Source organism: Anticarsia gemmatalis, chromosome 8, assembly GCF_050436995.1.
Source record: "Anticarsia gemmatalis isolate Benzon Research Colony breed Stoneville strain chromosome 8, ilAntGemm2 primary, whole genome shotgun sequence".
NCBI lineage: Eukaryota > Metazoa > Arthropoda > Insecta > Lepidoptera > Erebidae > Anticarsia > Anticarsia gemmatalis.
In genome coordinates, this window is record NC_134752.1 from 10609143 (window position 1) to 10628583 (window position 19441).

The following is a 19441-nucleotide window of genomic DNA, read 5'->3' on the forward strand; positions in this document are numbered from 1 at the left end:
AAGTAATAAAGTTAAAAACAAGAAAATATATAAAAAACAAAGTTTAACAATAAGCTGTAAAGCGCGCTGACAAAGAAGGAAGTAACAACAAGGCTGCAAGGGATTACAGGTTTCCCTTTATTAGATCCGTCGCCGCTACTGGCGAGAACGCACACAATTTTCCTCGCTCTTAGAACAAACCCCCGGGCGACCGGTGCACTTAAAGACGAAAATATATTTTCTAGCTAAAGCGTGAAAAAGCTTAAAGTCCGTTGGAAAAACATTCGCTGTAGCTATGATGAGAGCGCATGAGCGTGTTCGCGGCACGTCCATTCACAAGCGCCGCCCTTCAGTTCGACTACAATTTTCTTCTGAACGCACGCTCGGGAACCGTTTCCCGCGCCTTTCGAATTCCGAACTAATTTAAATTCTAATCGTTAAGTTCGCGCGCCCGGGTGGCCAGTAACCAGTGATAAGTGACGATCGTGAAAAAAGGTTGATTTCTAATGAGTTTTTAATAATTAATTAAGTGGTTGTTCAGTTATTTTTGAAGTTTTAATTTTTGTTTGCGGATTTATTTTTCGTAGTCGAACTCGTCGTTTATTATTCGGTAAGTACTATTGTAATTATAAATAAATACTCACATTATATTTTATTTAATACTCATTAATTTTATTCATATAGTACTGTAATGTATGCAGTTTAAGTAAGTATAGTTAATCACAATACAGATTTATTTAAACTTTTGATGTGTAGTACATGCTTAAAATGACTGACTTTGTACGATGTATTTATTTTAGTGTGTGTTGAAGTATTTCACATTTATTTACAAGACGTGTTTAATTAAAAAGACACCATTAGTCTGTCCATCACACGCCGAGCGCATCGCGACGCCAAATAAATTTTCTTCACACGCTGCTACATATCTAAAAAAAGAAGTTCTTTAGAAGATTTTGTCACTGATAATTTTATGGTGCATATTAAAAACTATAAATATTACGTAACATCCATAGACGCGTTTAAAAAAAGAGGGTAATACTAAATTAAGTTACTAATTTTCTGATAATTTATGTCGGTATGAATATGTTTTACGATATTTTACTTTAAAGGCGATCAAAAAAAAAAAAACGGTTTGTGGATACCAGATTATAGGAATAATATTTTCGATCGTTGGCTGAAAATTACGCACCGTTATCTTGGGAATGGAACACGCAAGTTGGAACACAGCCACACAAATGACTACACTTATAAAGCAGACTAAAGTAAAATAATTGCGGGTTCCAATATTTCAAATAAGAGGTGAAGACAAAAAAGAAAAAAAAACTTTTAGTTGAGCTTCTGCAGCATTTTTTTTCCAATTTGCAACGGGTTAGAATTTTAAATTGTTTAACGAAGAAGCCTAAGTATTCCCAAGACGAGGGTTTTAACTGATAACGCAATCAAAATCATGCTAACGAATGCGAAAGGTCAGAAGTTAATTGAAAGCGTTGGTCCCAACATTACAGACATAATGTAAGCACTTTGCAGGTACACTGATGTTATTACTGTTAAGAAAAGTCCTGTACAATGTAATTTATATACGTTTCCTCAAAGAGATCGACATAGGTGTGTTACGAATTTTCAGTTGACTCTTTAATGTGTGTGGTAGATAATAATGAGCTTTTATTTATTTTGGCATAACTGAGTTTATCATAAGTAAGAGTAGACGTGATTCGACTTTCCGTTTATTCTACTAATATGAAGAAGAGTTTTTAATCTATGTAGGACGTAGGTACTTGTTCTAACAGAGTTTTATAATCAGAATTTTTTGCGTTTGTTTTTTAATACATTCAGTAAGAATGGCTAGGCTAATAGATAGTTTTAAACACAGGCGCAAACGTAATAAATATCTTTAAAAACGAATACTTGTTTAGTCCTTTTCACGCAGGAAAGGAGATCATCCACGCTCCATACATTTTTGGGCCTTTTTTCAAAGTGCCGGCCAACAAAAAAAAGTGGCATGTATCGATAGAGCTAGCCATTTGAAACAATAGTTAGTATGGCACAAAACCGGTAGGATCGCTTTAAACCGAGTTATACAGGTTTGAAGATTCATAATATTCAAACATTTATTCATTTCTGAAAGTTCTGTTAAACATAAAATAATGATTGATTTTGCTAGAATTAAGTATCTAAAGCAAACGACCACTCTGAAGTTGAATTAAGGTCATAAGCACACGTATCAACTCGGATACGGGTCGTCACCGTATCAACTCGAGCTCATCAGTATTATTTGTATGTAATTCCCTACTGTACCACACTTATCGGAATCGTTTTGTGATCGCCCCGGCTCACGACGATGGGAGTGGTGCGTATGCGCATTATGCATACACCAGCACCCAGGGTGAAGTGCGGGACTATGTGCAAATTCCGATAGAAGGGCGGGCATACCTTCTAAACCGCAACATGTGTCCTCATAACAAGGGCCCTCATCACAAATCGTGCCCGAAGCACAAAATATTGTCCCACATGCCGATGAGTCGGACATAACAACCCAACGGCAACACTCTAGATGACCTCTTACCTAGACGATGGTTTGTTAGTTGCACACAACCGACGGTGCGGCCCCTTAGGTGCGAGTTTGATTCCCCCAGCGCCTCAATGCGTCGTCACTGGACTGGTCACTGGCGACTAGCGCAAGGTCAGCGCATCCTCCCTTAGCGAACCCAAGGGGCCGCACCCTCGGTTGTGTGCAACTAACAAACCATCGTTTAGGTAAGAGGTCATCTAGACTGTTGCCGTTGGGTTGTTATGTCCGACTCATCGGCATGTGGAACAATATTTTGTGCTTCGGGCACGATTTGTGATGAGGGCCCTTGTTATGAGGACACATGTTGCGGTTTAGAAGGTATGCCCACAATTCTATCGGAATTTGCACATAGCCCCGCACTCCACCCTGGGTGCTGGTGTATGCATAATGTGCATACGAACCACTCCCATGGTCGTGAGCCGGGGCGATCACATAACGATTCCGATAAGTGTGTTACAGTAGGGAATTACATACAAATAATACTGATGATCTCGAGCTGATACGGTGACGACCCGTTTCCGAGTTGATACGTGGGCTTACGACCTTAAATCAACTTCAGAGTGGTCATTTGCTTTAGATAGTTAATTCTAGCAAAATAAATCATTATTTTATGTTTCACAGCACTTTCAGAAATGAATTAATGTTTAAATATTATGAATCTTCAAACCTGTATAACTCGGTTCAAAGCGATCCTACCGGTTTCGTGCCATACTAACTATTGCTTCAAATGGCTAGCTCTATTGATACATGCCACTTTTTTTTGTTAGCCGGCACTTTGAAAAAAGGCCCAAAATGGATGATCTCCTTTTTCGACAATGGTTACTTCGGGGTATATTATATGAAAGGTTATACCTTTTGGTTCAGATGAGAAAAATGGTGTCCAACGACAGCCTATAATATAATCGAACCTGCTTTTTATCGATGTGTTGTGAATATACTTAATACAATTTGCAAATTTAAATATTATTGTTTGCAATTTCACAAGCTTTGTAGTATCGCAAATGTTTACGCATTTAGGCACCTATTTCACGGCTCGTAACATTATAATAATATTTAACAAAAACACGTTTATTTTAATCGCGTAGTAGATAATAACAAATATTGTAAATATTTTCATTGCTTAATTTCAAGGGAACTCTTCAATTCCTTTATTCCTTTAAAATTCTCTGAAAGACAACGCTTTTGTTTTAAAACATGTTAAATTTTGTCAAAGTTAGTTATAAAAATGGCTGCTTTTTCATTTCTTACCCTTTTTTCAAACGCCATAATCGGAAGGGAAGTAAAAAAAATCTCCGTTGGCTATAGTATTGTTGGGGCCTTTGATATAATTTACTAATGATAGAGGGTGAATTGAAAGTAAAACGTTCAGTATTATACTACAAAATACGGATTTGAGTACCCATGTAATGGTAGACGACTCTGGTGTCAAAGCCTTTGACGGACTAGCTGGCTACTAATTCATGTGAGGTTATTGTTGTAAAATTGGCTTTCGAAAATGTTTTCGAACGATGAAAATATTTATTTAGTGTCATAATGTTTATTATTTTAAGTAAGTTTTATTTGCGGGTAGATATTATCATGTTTAAATTAAAATTATTTTAAATGTTGTTTAACGTTCAAATTTAAAGTCTAAAGTTGTGTTAACAAAACCAAATCATGGGTGTCAAAATATGTGTGTTATGCAGTTTTTTGCAAACTTCTTTCTAGAAATTAGTATCGATATACTTTTTCCATGAATTAATATCGATATATATTAATTTAAAATATCTGTTGGCAGATGATATTATTATAATAATATGTACTTATTACGATTTAATGAGGACAGTGTCATTCAATCTCGTTGTGGTAACAAAGTAATACAGGCGCGTCGTCTTAATGTAATTGCAATTGATATATCTGAATATCTCATTAGCAAATGATTACAATATTTCTTTACTCATAACGAAAAGGTTAAAGGTTTGTACGATTCACTATACTTTTTAAGTTTCACGAGTAATATGGCATTTGCAAAAAATATTCAAATGTTGTTTGTCTTTCTTTTACGTGAAAACGGCTGAGCCATTTTGGACGAAATTTGGGGAAGTCATAAATCGCATACTGAGGGAAGATTTAAGCTATCTTTTTAGTGACAAAACCTAGTAGATATTTGTGTAATTATCTTTAAGAAAAGCATTCATAAAGAACTCATAAAAATAAGCCTGTAAATAAAAATGTTAAGTGCATTAGTGTCTTCATTTAATTTAAGTCGGTAAGGCTGTTGAGAAGTGGGTCACAGTAATCTGAGGTCTGCAGGTGTGTACTACATCATTTCTTTCTTTGCGATTACCGCGAGCTCTCCTGCTGTAATTGTTGGGTGTTAAAGTACGTCACGGAATTGAGAAATTACAAATAGACGATGAAGATATTATTTGAAGGTGTTGAATCTTCTATTAGAATAAAAGAGATACATACGTATTGTTATTATCACAGTACCGAAATAATTTGTAACATGGAATTAAAAAAAAGAAACACCAAAAATGTGACTATTATTACTAGGTACTATTGCCATAGATTTAGACTTAGACTGCCTCCGTGGCGCAGTGGTTTAGGTCGCCACGCCGATACCACGGCAACGGGAGGTCGTGGGTTCGATTCCCACACGGGACAATTATTTGTGCGATCCACAAATAATTGTTTCGGGTCTGGTTGTGCTTTGTGTCCGTTGTTTGTATGTTTGTAAAAGTCCCCGCGACACAAGAGCAATTCTTAGTGCGGGAGTTGTCAAAAAAAAAAAAAGAAAATGAAAATGAGATTTGAAAAAAAAACCTAACACAAGAAAAATATTTACTACACACAAATAATAAAGGAATGAGGTAACGAAAACTCTACTTTTTCTAATGACCGATTTTCCAAATTTAACAGTATTTTCAAAAGTATATCAATCTTTGAACAAACAAACTTTAATAACAGTAATTAATGTCCTCCTAGCCGATATACGGCTACGGCGGTCAGTTTCATTGAAACTGGCCATCTGAGCAGGACTTTGTTTATAGTGTCCAAGTGTGTGCACAATACACAGGTACACTCTCTATTCCATCACTCTCATAGTTTGGTGGGACGGATAACCGACACGACCAGTGAGAGGTCAGGCGCAGGACCGACGGCTTTATGTGCTAAAGCATTTATTCAACTACAATGAATAAAAATAACGCATTAATTTAAAGTGAACAGAACCGCAGCGCATTTAACAAAGAGACAAAAAAGAAAACAGGGTTATCCACCTACTTTATTTCCTTTACTCCGTTTGTTTTCGATTTATTTCGCTTACCGTCACTTGCATTCATAATGAAACATTTAAATATTGAATGTTTCGTTTACTACGATGAATGGCGGTAAATATTCCGCTGCTGAAAATTGCAGAGTATCGATGTATTAATTAAAGTAATTTGATTGAAAAGTGTTACCATTAATTAGTTTTTTAACACGAAATTGTTATGATATTATTGTATTATTGCAACAGGTTGCAATTTAAGTCTTTAACGGAATAAGCAAAACTCTATTTTATACAAGGCTTCTGTGTACGACTTTCCCGCAGCTAAAGGACTTCCCGGATTAAAAAATCCTACAGTTAATCCCGAAATAGTAGTTTTATAACTATATATACTTATACTACTATATCAGTGTGGACTTTTATTTAAAATACGTTCACTGGTATTGGCATGATTGAGTTACACCTAATCTAAACTTTCGCATTTATAATATGAGCAAGATACAATTCTTTTACGGTCGATCTTGTACTCGCCTTTTCTAAAATCGTTCTTATTGCCAATTACCAATCATACTTTCCATCAACATATCTCCATTTGCTCTTTTCATCGACACCCATACAAATTAGCAAAAAGAACGCATAAAACTCTACTTCACTCTTTGACATGGCAAAAAGCGATGTCCTTTTTGCCGGGCGGCATATAACGAACGAAATTACTCGTGGCTACTGGCTACCTCTCGTATTTTCTAATTACACAAGCGACGCAATTGTCGACGCAACGAGGCTGCGTGTCCACTGGGATGTGTTTACTTAGGAACTAAGACAGTATTTAATTAAACGGTAAAAGTCAACTCTAAATTAAATTACGTGTTCTCTTACTTACTAGTTGATGCGTGTGGAACCGTCCGAAGTATCATATAATATATATAACTTTTCAGCGGATTAGGGGTTGATTTTTGAGAAAAAGATTAAAGCCTTAATTTAACCCCGGGTGCTATTTTACCCCAGTCAGCTCAAAGTCAAAAATTTATGAAGATTAGTTTAGTGGTTTGTCCGAGAAAGCATAGGTTCTTAATAGAATAAAAGACAAACTAACTTAAATCGACTTTTAAAGTTTGCTAAATCATCGATACAATGCGAATTCTGTTCACATTATAATACGTACCAGGATCATACACATTTTGTTTTGGTAAACTTTATTAACTCTATTTCCCTGTTATTCACTCCCAACAGGTTACCTTCCAACCGATTAAATGTCCCTATTAGAACTATATGATAACCAATGCATCCCATATATATCTAGAAACTAAACTCCTTAGCGAAATGAAAGAGACAAAACATATTATAGTAGCTTTTTAACTACAATAGGTTTATAGTGTGTTTATGAATAAGACGGTAAGACTACACCATGAATATCTGACGACCTTACAAGTAGGTATCACCACATCCTCTTGCGGCAGAAAGGTATCTTAATTATAGCCGACACAACGCAATTGTCGCCGTACAATTTCCCGTACATTTCCTTTTTGTTTTTGTTTCTTTACGGCAATGCAGTGTTGAATCCGTCTTCATTAACCTTCGGATAAGGGATGCTTCTTTATGTGGCTTTACGAGTAGAGTTTTTGTTTATAAGTTTTATGGATAAAAGAATAAGTAGGATAGATAGTATTTTTCGCGGTCGTGTGAGTAGTGGAGAGCTGACAAGGAGCAACTTTAATAAATTGTGTTTGATATGCTATCTTTTTCTTTACCCATAGCTGTCCCACTGCTGGGTAAGGGTCTCCTCTAAAACGGGGGAGGGGTTAGGCCTTGAGACCTCCACATTGGCCAAATTTGTAAATGTGATTGTATGTGTGAAATGTTGTTTAAATGGTACACAAGATAGTGTGTTTGAATGTGAATTACAATTTCTCAAGTGCGATTGCTCGGGAAGAGAGTGCCTTCATGTTTTTTTAAGATATATTTTATGAAGTGTCTAGCCAAAAGTTTTATATATTTTAATACAGTAACCGTTAGTAAGAAATTCGCTTTAGTCTTATTTTGTTTCAAGTTATGTTTTAGTGCGACCATGATTAGCATAACCATTTCGGAGATGTACGCAAAGCATTTGTGTGTCAATAGAACTATCAATGACAATAAAACTATCCAAATAAGTACTCATGAATTCTTCACTGTAAAAGGCAGCGTTATGTCATTTGATAGCCATAGTTATAACGAGTTTAATAATCGTTTGACTTAGCTAACAGTTTGTAGCGAATTATCAGCTACTAAAGCAATCGTTATTTGAGCAGTAATTTACCCAAAAACAGGTGCAAGAGTGAAAAAAAATCATCTTAATCTTATCAATGATAAGTTTTATTTATTTTAGATATCTTATTTACTTAAAAGTATGTTAAATCGTGAGCTGCACCTCAAAAAGTATAAATCACTTAAGATTTGATATACAATTTTTTAGTTGTTCGGCTGTTGTTTAGCCACAAACAGTCGGCGTCCTGTGTCCATGACCTAAGTATCATGTCTATTCCGAACACGTCGAGCTAGGCGATTGGATACGTCTGCGGTCACATATTCTCATTACGTAATATTTCTATATCCAGCCCTACTTATGTATTAGGTTTAAGGTCTAGTCTACAAATAGGCTCGCCGGCAAAGGCAATAATTAGATTACTATCTGATCCAAATCAGAGTAATGGGTGACAAACATTTGAATTTACAAACTTATGCCTTATACTAACGTTAGATAAGCAGCACTATAGCTAGTGACGCTCAGCATTTGGTAAACTATCAGCGGATAAAGCAAGTCAATTCGAAATAATAAAATAACTAGGTACATATTTTCTGTAATTTGTTTAGCTTTTTGTTACTCTGAAAAATTGCTTACTGGTCCGCAATTGTCTATGCTTCTAATATTTCAATAATTAATAAATTATAGTTTACGTCAGCGACAGATTGCCGACATCAATTTACATATAATTACTTGAAGTTTATTTTCCATTAACTTTCGCTGGCTGCCACCGTGTCCTCAAACTTTGCTAGTTCACTCTGATTTATGCTAAATATATTTACTAGACTATCTTGGAGACTCTATTAAGCACTTAAAGTTGGTACAAAATCTAGTTGAATTATTCCAATATACGATAGAATTTTCTATTCTTATTTGGCAAATGTGTTCGGTGCATTTTCTGAAGTAACTAGCATAATGACATATTTATGTCAAGGAAATTGCGATTGAAATTATTTTGCACTAAACTAAAATACATATCAAATGTCTCAAATGCAGCAAAGACACATTTAGTAATTTACGTAATCAAAGTTAAATTTATTAATCAGTTTTATTTTCTTTAAGACAATGATAATTAGAGAATTCTCTATAACTATTTAATTTTTATCCCACAAACACTATACAGTCTGTTTTCAGCGTTTCAGACTTCGAAATGCGTCGGATAAATGGCAATATACTTGGACCTATAATAAAGACCTAACATAACCAGTAAAATATGGCTACGAAACCTAACCTTACCATATTGATAGGTATTAGGTAATGTGATTATATACTTTCATATCCAATAAACCCGAGAGACATAAAAGTAGATTTTCCGAACCAAACAAAACTATAACCATGATTCACGTATTACTGAAAACGATTCAAAAAGGTGATTCCGTTGAATCGCTGGTTCAAGGTCGTATTGCCATCAAGCAAAATATCAGGGATGTATTTTGACAATAATAATCTCTGTTCTCTTGGAGAATATTCGGTCACGTCGGCCAGTTTAATTGAAACTAGCCAACTGCGTTAGAGAAGGTTAAAAGTGATCATAATGAGTATAGTACCGTATCTACGACCGGCGAGAGGCCAATTCAATTAGAATTGACGGTTTTTCGTGATATCCAAAGATCAGCTACTAAGCAATGCAATTAATAAGAATTTATTTTGCTCGGAATTGTCGGTCAGGTTCAACTCAGAATTTAGCAATAGACTTGCGCGACTTTCGCGTGACAGCCACACACACGGGCACTATAAAGACAATTTTAGAATGTGTATAGTATTTATTTTTACGGTAGAGTTTGCACGGCATTAGCAATTAAGGATCGAAGTCCGGCCCATATTTAACAAAAGCAATACCAATTTTATTGATCTGTTGTGACACACGACTGAAAATAATTCCTTCAGTATATTATAATGACCATTGTACTTGTGAATGCACGATTGTTTTCATACAAATACCAATCGTATTTATTATTTAGAGAATGTTTGAATAAGGCATTTGTACGAATCCTAAACATTTTTTTTCGTAGATTGTTGTACATTGAATTGTTGGAACATTGTTAAAAATCCTCATGGCATATAACAAATGGTTAGATCACTATAATATATACCGTGATAGTACTTATACAATTGTTATTTTTGTTGATATATTTATTGTTAGCTTAAATGGATTGTAAAACCTTGAATATGCCTATTAAATCTTTAACCTAGTTTTTTGTTATTTAAGTGGTCCCTGTACATTTTGTTTGTGCATTACATTATATCCTTACATTCATTCTTTCGTTTGCTATGGTTTGGTTTATTAGCCAAGATAGTTTAGATATGACATTTAAGGTACAATAATTAGTTATATATAATTATATAAAACTTAAGATACTATCTAAAATCTGTACATAAGAATAGATTGGACAAGACATCTATACTAATATTATAAAGCTGAAGAGTTTGTTTGTTTGTTTAAACGCGCTAATCTCGGGAACTACTCCTCCGATTTGAAAAAATATTTCAGTGTTAGTTAGCCCATTTACCGAGGAAGGTTATAGGCATCGTCACGCTACGACCAATAGGAGCAGAGTACCAGTAAAAAATGTTACAAAAACGGGGAAAATTTTGACCCATTCTCTCTTATGTACAAGTAAGTAGCGCGAGTCAGCTATATAAGTATAAATTTGACATGACATTGACTTATAACACTTTATTCATTCATTTTCTGTAGATATCTCTTTCAAATAGATCCATACTTGTCTAGTTTAACCGGTATATTCGCTATGAAAAACAAAAGCATCTGCATCTACGAGTGGAGTAGCAGTGTACAAACGAAGTCAGATGTTGTTTGCTCTCTCAATCCATTATTGCTCCGTGGTCGAACGATATCGGCTAACTTGCAAGCAACTTCACTCTTTACTAATGTTCACCGTATTGAAAGTTTGATTTGAAATGTATATTGTTGGATTAGTGATTGATGTAATAACATAGATCCAGAATTGAAGCAGCTTAGCGTATTGAAGTATGAAATATTCGTAGCTTTGGTGTTGTAGACCCGTGAGATGATTAGTACATCTTTCCATACGTTCACACATAGGTACATACATGCTGCAGTGTCTGTAAAGGTCTACGTACTATTATTATAGTTTCATTCCCATGAAACCCATCAATGATACAAAATCCAACGGAAAATGTATATATTTTTCGATATACAGATGCTTATATATTAATTTTAACTGATCTAGATGTATCCTGGCTGCCTACATTAGCATAATTATACAGTGTTATCGACTTGCCAGAGTTAGAGAATAAAAATAAATATATCAAAGAAAATAGTTTCTGCGTAATCCGCTAGGGGTTCTGATCACACGAAATTGTTGATAGATAGCCGGTTATTAATAGTCAATTGTATAAGGAAACATCTCAATGATCTATTCTTAGTAAAATAAAGAACTAAAAGTACAATATCGTATTTTATCGTTGTTTTATCGATACAATTTAAAATGATTCGTGTTACATTAGCTCGTTTATACGGAAGGATCGAAGTAAATTGTATTTGTCCCTAAAATTAGATGTGCTCAATCACAGGGCTCGCGGGAACTGAGCGAAACAGGAGAAAATCATCAGTTATAAAGTACAGGGACGGAATTACATACTACACTAACGGAAAAGGGTTTTAGACTGACAAATAGTAGGTGAAAGGACTATCTACTCAATATTGTTTAGATACAAGGCTTATTAAATCAATTTTCTACGCAATTTTACTATTTTATCTCTAAGATTTTTTTTAATGAGTAAGTTCGAACTAATCTCAAACTTTTGACTTTAACATTTAATGATAGCTGATCCTTTCAAACTCTTGATTCTAGATTTCCACAACTCATTTCGATGCAATAAGATCGTTTTCCTGATTTGTAGCCCACGATTGGAGCATCTAGCGACTTAATAACTTACGTAACTCAGCCAAACATTAAATAACGCAAATTTAGTACTTATTTTAAGAACACATTTCAGTAGTTCTAAACCCTTACCGGTGGGTATAAAGAACAGTCTGATTATATAATAGCTCTCGTCTGGTTCATACCACAGTTTATGTTGGCTTGAGGCCAATATCCATGAATATAATGTTTTATTTGTCTAGCAATTAGCCTTTAGTGTTACAAGTACACAACTATTAGTCTCGTGAGAATTCAAATAAAGACCTTAATGTACTGAAACGTCTGAATAATTAGCAAAAGTAAGTATTTTGGCTGTTTTGTTGAAACCATGAATTTTAATGAGGTGTAATACGTTACCGTTTGTTTTGACTGGAGTATAATAAGTTTTATGTTTTGAATTGATATTATTACAATAATAATTTAACAATGTTTGAATTTCAATAATTGTTCATAGTATTAGGTGCAGCGCAGACGGCACACTTTTTGTGCGATCGAGTCTGTGTACTAATGTGGTAAAGTCTATTAAAAACTTAAACTTACCGTATTTTGTTTCTTATTTAGACTTATACATGTCCAAACAGGAGCGGAATAAACAATACAGCACACTTCATCCCACATTTTTCTTTTTAAATGTCTTTCATGATATTCTGCAGACTCGATCGCACACAAAAAGTGTGCCGTCTGCGCTGCACCTTAACGTTGCAACCATCTATTAGAAGACAATTTTATGTACCTAGAGAAGTTTAGTGAGGCCAGTCTGTTAATTGGTAGCAGTTTAGTAATATTCCATCTATGGTTTTCTGTGCTTCTTCTAGCCCCAGTACCAGCTTCTAGTCATACTACGTACGTTAACCGAAATCATATGGTTTATTGCGGTTTGAACAATTTTGGATGACAATTAGCCACACCAAAGCTACGTGAAATTATAAAAAACAAATATAATTCACAGCATTGCGACAATCCTTTATTTGTTGGTCAATAATTAGTATTTCCCCGGAAGCATTGATTTATTTTCCGGCCCAACCAACCGAGTCTACCCCTTAGGCCCACGTAATGCGGTCCCTACCTGACGGTCATAATATAATTTCTGCCCGTGACAGGTACCCAGGCTTCACACATACAATAATACACATGTATGTACTGTGTACTGTGTATTTATGTACTTTTATTCCATACATTGATGAACACAAAAAGCTTTAATGGGTCTGGAGTCGAGTTTTGTTTTACAAATGATATTTTTTTCTGCGACATGATTTGTCGTGCTAAATGGTTCTTTGCTTGCTTTAGTTAATACCAACTATGGAACGATTTATGAGCAATAAAATGGTGTTTTTGTCTAGGCTAGACGTCCTTAATTATACCTTTATGAATACAACCTGTTGGTATTTAAATACGGCCTGCCGCTTGCCATTTAATAAAGTGGTGGAAGTCTATGAATAAATTACATCGATCGTAAAATATTTATGCTTAGTATTATGTACTCTGAAGGATTTTTAAATGTTTTGAAATTCGTATAAAGCTTCGAAGTGGTTTTCTCGAAACGATTTAGCTTTCTTGTTTGAATTTTTATTTTTTATTCTGTAATTCCGTTACAGAATAAAGTATCGTATTAGTTTACTTATGACACGATAATGTCGTCCATTATATGACCATTAGGTATAATATTACTTCTAACTCCAACCTACTAAATGTGAAAGGAAAATATAAGTCCTTATTTCGAATAAGTGTACCGTTTAAAAGTATCATTGACCGCGGGGTGTGTCACCCTATCTACTCTATTTCAAGGGATAAAAGGAACATGTATCAATTTGACATACGTACACTTTTTACTCGAAGTCCTAAAGCTACTAGGAATAAATGAAAGTGGAACACTAAACTATAGGCAAATAAACCCGTCGCGAGAGTTCAAGGCTTTTTGTTAGTAATTTAATAAAAGGTTTCTGTGTTTTAGTACTGGCAGATGCGAATATGAACAGATGTTTGCTAGGCGTAGAAGAAGATTGATGTTCATTTTAGTTTCCTCCGACTTTTCATAGTCTTAGCGCTTTTTATATCGTTTTAGATATACGACCTGAAGGAATTAAAAATTAGCCTGCTTTGTTACTAACTTACAAACTTACTACAAAGTGCTAAAATGTCTGTGCTTATAGTAACGTGGTAGGCAATAAAAAAACTCTGTTCAACTGTTTATCAATTCCGTTGCAAACATATCTATTCTATCTGATCTATCTATCGTATAGTTAGTGGTCAACCTAATGTCAAAGTTGTTCAAGCCGCCCGAAAGGCCTAACGACTGTTATCTTAATTGACAACAACCGGGACCGGCATTTTACGTGCCCTCCGAAGCACGGAGACGCTCAGTTCAAATATCACTATACGGTCACCCATCTTTAGAATGACCGCGCTAACGATTGCCTAACCCGCAGATCGTTTACCAAACGGTGAGCACAATTGGTTATTAAGAGATGCTGATACATGCAATAATTCCTGTATCAAATAATATTACTGATTAACTACGGCCACTTAAACGATATTTCTTTTATACGTTTTTAACATAAATTGTGTCGTTGTATATCTGTTGCTGACAGGTCCAATAAAAAGGTTTCTAGAGTCGCTGGAATATCGAACCTTTATAAACCACTACTACTAGTATGTTAAAGGTAAAAGTATAAATCGTAGGTAAAATTTAATTAAATGTTAGAATTAGGGTTTTAATTAAACAATAGTACAATATTGGAACCAGGTGTAAATTATTGCAGACATTTTATTACATTTACGTGCTTTCACTTAGGCTTTAGACTTACACTTTGTTTAGTTCAAAAGGCATATTATAATGGTTTATTTTATTTATAGTTGTCTAAATCCAATTCTATAGGTCATTCATAAGACATTGTTTAAATGAGATAATACATACCTTTGATCGGATTTTTTAAAATAGGTATAAGTATTATTGGTTTCGGATATAAACACAATCTCACAAAATATGTTCGTGCTCTCTTTATTATAATAATAATACGTAGGATATCTATAGACTTTGAGAGCTATCACATTCTAAAAGGTGGAACGTAGCTACGTCGTTTAATCAAGGTAAATACGCGGTCGCCATCTCATCTCGCCCTCACTTTTCTTAACGTGCCTCTGTTTACTAATCCTACAGCGCATAGACAAAAAGGCTTTACTTTTTGTCGCAATGCTCATACCCTTGCTCTTTTTGCCTATTTATGGGATGAACGAATGGCCAACATATGGCGCACAAAACGTGCCAAATATTTAGGAGATAACAAATTGAAACGTGCGCCGAAAAGTAATGGCTGCCGTATCTAATGCGATGTAGGTACGTAATTTAAAAGACGCGGCGTGTAATGATGCCTTTTTTATTTGGCTGATGTGTTTATCATCTATGCAGACATAAAATTACGCCTTTTTTCCATAGAAGCAGAGGTTAAATAATGCCACTTGCAATTACCCTTAAAACAATTTTTCGCTTCTTTTGCTTCTAGAAGTATATACCTAACGTATCAGTCTGTTGAAATATGCGTATTTCTTCGTTTCAAAACTTTTGTCTCGTTTATTTTGTAGCCAGTCGAGTGGTGCAAGCTATCAGTAAACCTGGCTTAAACTGACTGTCAATTAAGGCTTAGATTCGACATTTTACATGTTCTCTGTTAAAGCTGACACATTTGCAAGGCTGCTAGTAAAAAAAGCTGCATAAGTGACTTCGAACGAGCTAAACTCTCATGCCATACAACAAACGATAAAATTTAAACCGATAAATATTTTCTTAATAGGTTTCAAGTATCAAATTATCCAAAGTAAGTAAAATCATCAAAGGATTAACAAAAGGCTTTTTTACTGATTAGAAATTTTATAAATATTTTGAAGTAATAAAAAACTTTGCAGACGGCTGTCATAGATACTGTGAAAGTAAAGCCATTAAAGTTTTTTTCGTCGTCATTATTTTCTGGCCATGTTTTTATTGTTTCGCTTCAACCCAAGTTGAGTTGGCCGAGGTGTGAAAACGGGCAAAAAAAATAGAATGAGTCGAATCGTCAGTCACTAGTTAATCGGAAAAAGGTATTGTAATTTAGATTATATGTACTTCACTTTTTAAATGTCCACCGTGTCACCAATAAAGAAATAACAGGAAAATAAACAGGAATTCTTCTTTTTCAATCGATTTACATAAAGAGTCTAACTCAAATTACAAATGCTTGTAGTATCCTTCATGGGCCTTTCACTACTAAACCAAAACCAAGGCCTATTAATTAATTAAACACACAAACAATATGGACTTGTAATTACAATTATTCACACCGCTGACCACCGCTGCTACAGTAAGCAACCTGTTAGAATTAATTGATAATACTACTGTTTACTCAACTCAAACACAACATACTTGCTATTATATGCAGTAGAATACCTGCTTGTTTAAGTAATAAATTACTTATGCCCGGTTTCTTAGTACATTTTAGGGTAGTTTATCTATTCAATAGCGTTAAAAATCATATAAAAAAAACGCTATCGAATAGATAAACTACCGCTAAATCTACTTCAGAAACCGAGGGTCAGTAGCTTACTTGCTACAAGATTCTGATTTATAACATTCAGTAATAGGTGATATTTTTTAAATCCTCAAGGACTTTAGTCGTGTTAATCTATGCGATTGTGATCTTTATCGCCTCTTGCTTTATGGTGAAATAAGTCACTATACCAATGTCATCACAACGGTCCTGCTGAAAATGGTTAACAAGTCGCCTAATGGCGTATTTATTTATAAATAATAGTAATTGGCGGTGTAGGTATGTGCATAATTTATATAGGCTAAGATTTCTATCTCATCCTACGAAAAAAAAACAGTTGACTCACTATAAAAGTCCAATAAATCACGCAATTATGACGACGCTTACCCGTGGGTTCGAACAAATAGGTGTTAAAATGTCTTTAACATAAAACGGACCTTTTTTCCTTTGTCATAACACGAATTCCGTGCGTACCTATAGTTCTGCGTCAGTATTTCTTTGTCGTATTAAAGAAAAAAGGAGGGAAAAGGCTTTGTGCGTGAGTAATCAAAGGTGCGGTTTCAATGAAAGCCTTGAATGAGGTTACGAGTGTCTGTCTCGAGTTCGTCGTTGGTTTGAGATTGTGGACGTTAGTTTTTATCGTTTCGATTCGTATTGCAGATAGGAAACTAATATCGTAAATGTGGAACTGACTGTTTCAGATTCGCTCAACTGCTTGATTGATTTTTCACGGTGAAAAAGAGATAGTTTGTTGAATTATATTACTTGAGATTCAATACTAGCATAATATTAGAGTGAAAAAGCTGAATGTTTTTGGAACAACATCTACGGTGAACAAAATTGAAAAGAGAGTTTCAAATAATAGTATAGTAGATGATGCATAAGATACGTTTAAGGTCTCAATGATCTGCCGATATGTTTTAATTATTATTGATAAAATTAAAGTAGAATTGCCAAAGGTCAGTCGAGTCGACTCAAATGCAGAATCTTAATAGTATCTTTTCTATTTTAAGCGTACTTTCGTGCAAAATGAAGAAATTCTTCGGATTTTCCGGCTAGTAATATAAAATCGGTCGCTTGGTCGCACTAGATATTATCCTCTGAAAGAAATGGCGTAATAATCCGTGAAACCATTACAGTCGTGACAATTTATGTTTAAAAGAGATTTTACTATGTCCGTGCAGTTTTCTACTTATCTGCGTTGTTTTAGTTTTTAATTTGTACAATTGAAAGTACTTACGAGTACCTACTATAAAGCATTATTTTTATTCCAGTGTTCTATACTACGATAAGTGTGAATTTGGTAATTTTCTTCAAGTCTCTTATCGTTTTATCTCATAATCTTTTTCTTAAATTTATCTGTACAGCGAAAAGTCTTCTAAAATAATTATTATTTTGCATTTCTTATTTATGTATCAGATCTAACTTTGACGAAACTGGCAGCTTGGTTCCACGCGGTATTATACCTAATAATAAATAATAAAAATAGCTTTGGTTGATACCAAATTATTTTATGTTTTGTATGGCTTCCCTGAATCCAATTTAGAACGGATATAGAAAATAATGTGAGGAAGTTTGAAGACAAGCTACGGTTTCGCGGAAATTTTGTCCGTAAATATATTCGTCAATTTTTATGATAAATATTCTATAAATTCAAATTCTATTAATACAGCAACCAATCACTCAGAATCAGTATAAGAAAGATTCAGTACAAGACAATTTCATTCCATGGGCATATTGGGCATATAGGCATTGTAATTTCAATAGCAAGATGGTGTAAATATAAATATAATATTACATTCATCTTTTACCGCTCTTTCACAAAAATGTGCATAAAATTGTACAGACCGACATAGTTACAGACACAGTTTATCACATAACGATTTCTAAGAATTCCAGTAGTATATGACAAACGGAAGCTTTCTCTATGTCGTGCCAATTTCCCGGCTATAAATCATTTATTTATCAGAATGACCGATCATTATTCGTTATCGCCCACGCCCGCCGTTACGGAGCGGATTTTTATACGTGCCATACTAACCGTTTAGGTAAACAGGCCTGGCAACTTGCCCACTGTGCTCCAGCCGTTCTATTCATCATATTAGTTGCATTCACAACTTGTGACTAGCTACTGCTCTCGATTTTGTCTGTGTGAAGAGATTTAACGGAGTAAAAAGTATTCTATGTGTTTATTCAGAGCATAAGTTATTAGTGTACCGAATTTCATTAAAATCCGTCCACTAGCTTTTTTGTGATAGAGGAACAAACATACATACATACATCCAATCAATAATCTATCTTTACTGACAAACTTTCGCCTTAACATATTAGTAAGTTTAGTAGGATGGAATGTTTAGAAATAATACTTCTCATATCTGAAGTTCAATAGTATTCCTAGTTTGTTACAGAGTCAATGAACTTAGCAAAAAATCGGGTATCAAATTTTCTTGTTCTAAATCTTTTCTCAGCAAAAGTTTAGCTTTTGAGTAATTGCTTCCAAAACTTTAGGGACTCAAATACATATTAAATGAAATAACTAGAAGTAAAAGCGTTGCTACTCAGTGAATACTTCAAGGTTCTTTGTATAGTGGGTGAATGAGAAAACTCTGGTGTTTGAGACATCTTTATTACACAAGATCTGAAAGAAATTGTAAAAATCTAATATTATTGTCCTTAATCTTATCTTAACCGTCATAAGGTTTGTAAGGTAGGTCGGGGAAAAAGTCTTTTCTCATTATAGCATTACATTATAGTATTACTTGTAATAAAATCTTTTCACTACACAAAAAGCTCGATATTTATGTACCTCACGAGCTCACTGAAAAAAACCTAATGAACCGAGTACTCATTTGTGATTCTTGAAGCCAAAGAGATTTTTTACAGGCTTGAATAACCGTGCGACCCATCTATGAAACAATGAATGGGTCTAAGGAAAGG

At 34.5% G+C, this 19441-nt stretch overlaps 1 protein-coding gene across 1 annotated transcript in view; it reads left to right on the forward strand.

The window, feature by feature from the left end:
* Nucleotides 1-294: 294 nt before the first annotated feature.
* The window catches only part of LOC142974909 (uncharacterized), a 196029-nt gene continuing 176882 nt past the window's right edge, over nucleotides 295-19441 (forward strand). Inside the window, exon 1 of the mRNA XM_076117479.1 lies at nucleotides 295-589. The gene's annotated coding sequence lies outside the window, so the exon portion shown is untranslated. The remainder of the gene's footprint in view (nucleotides 590-19441) is intronic.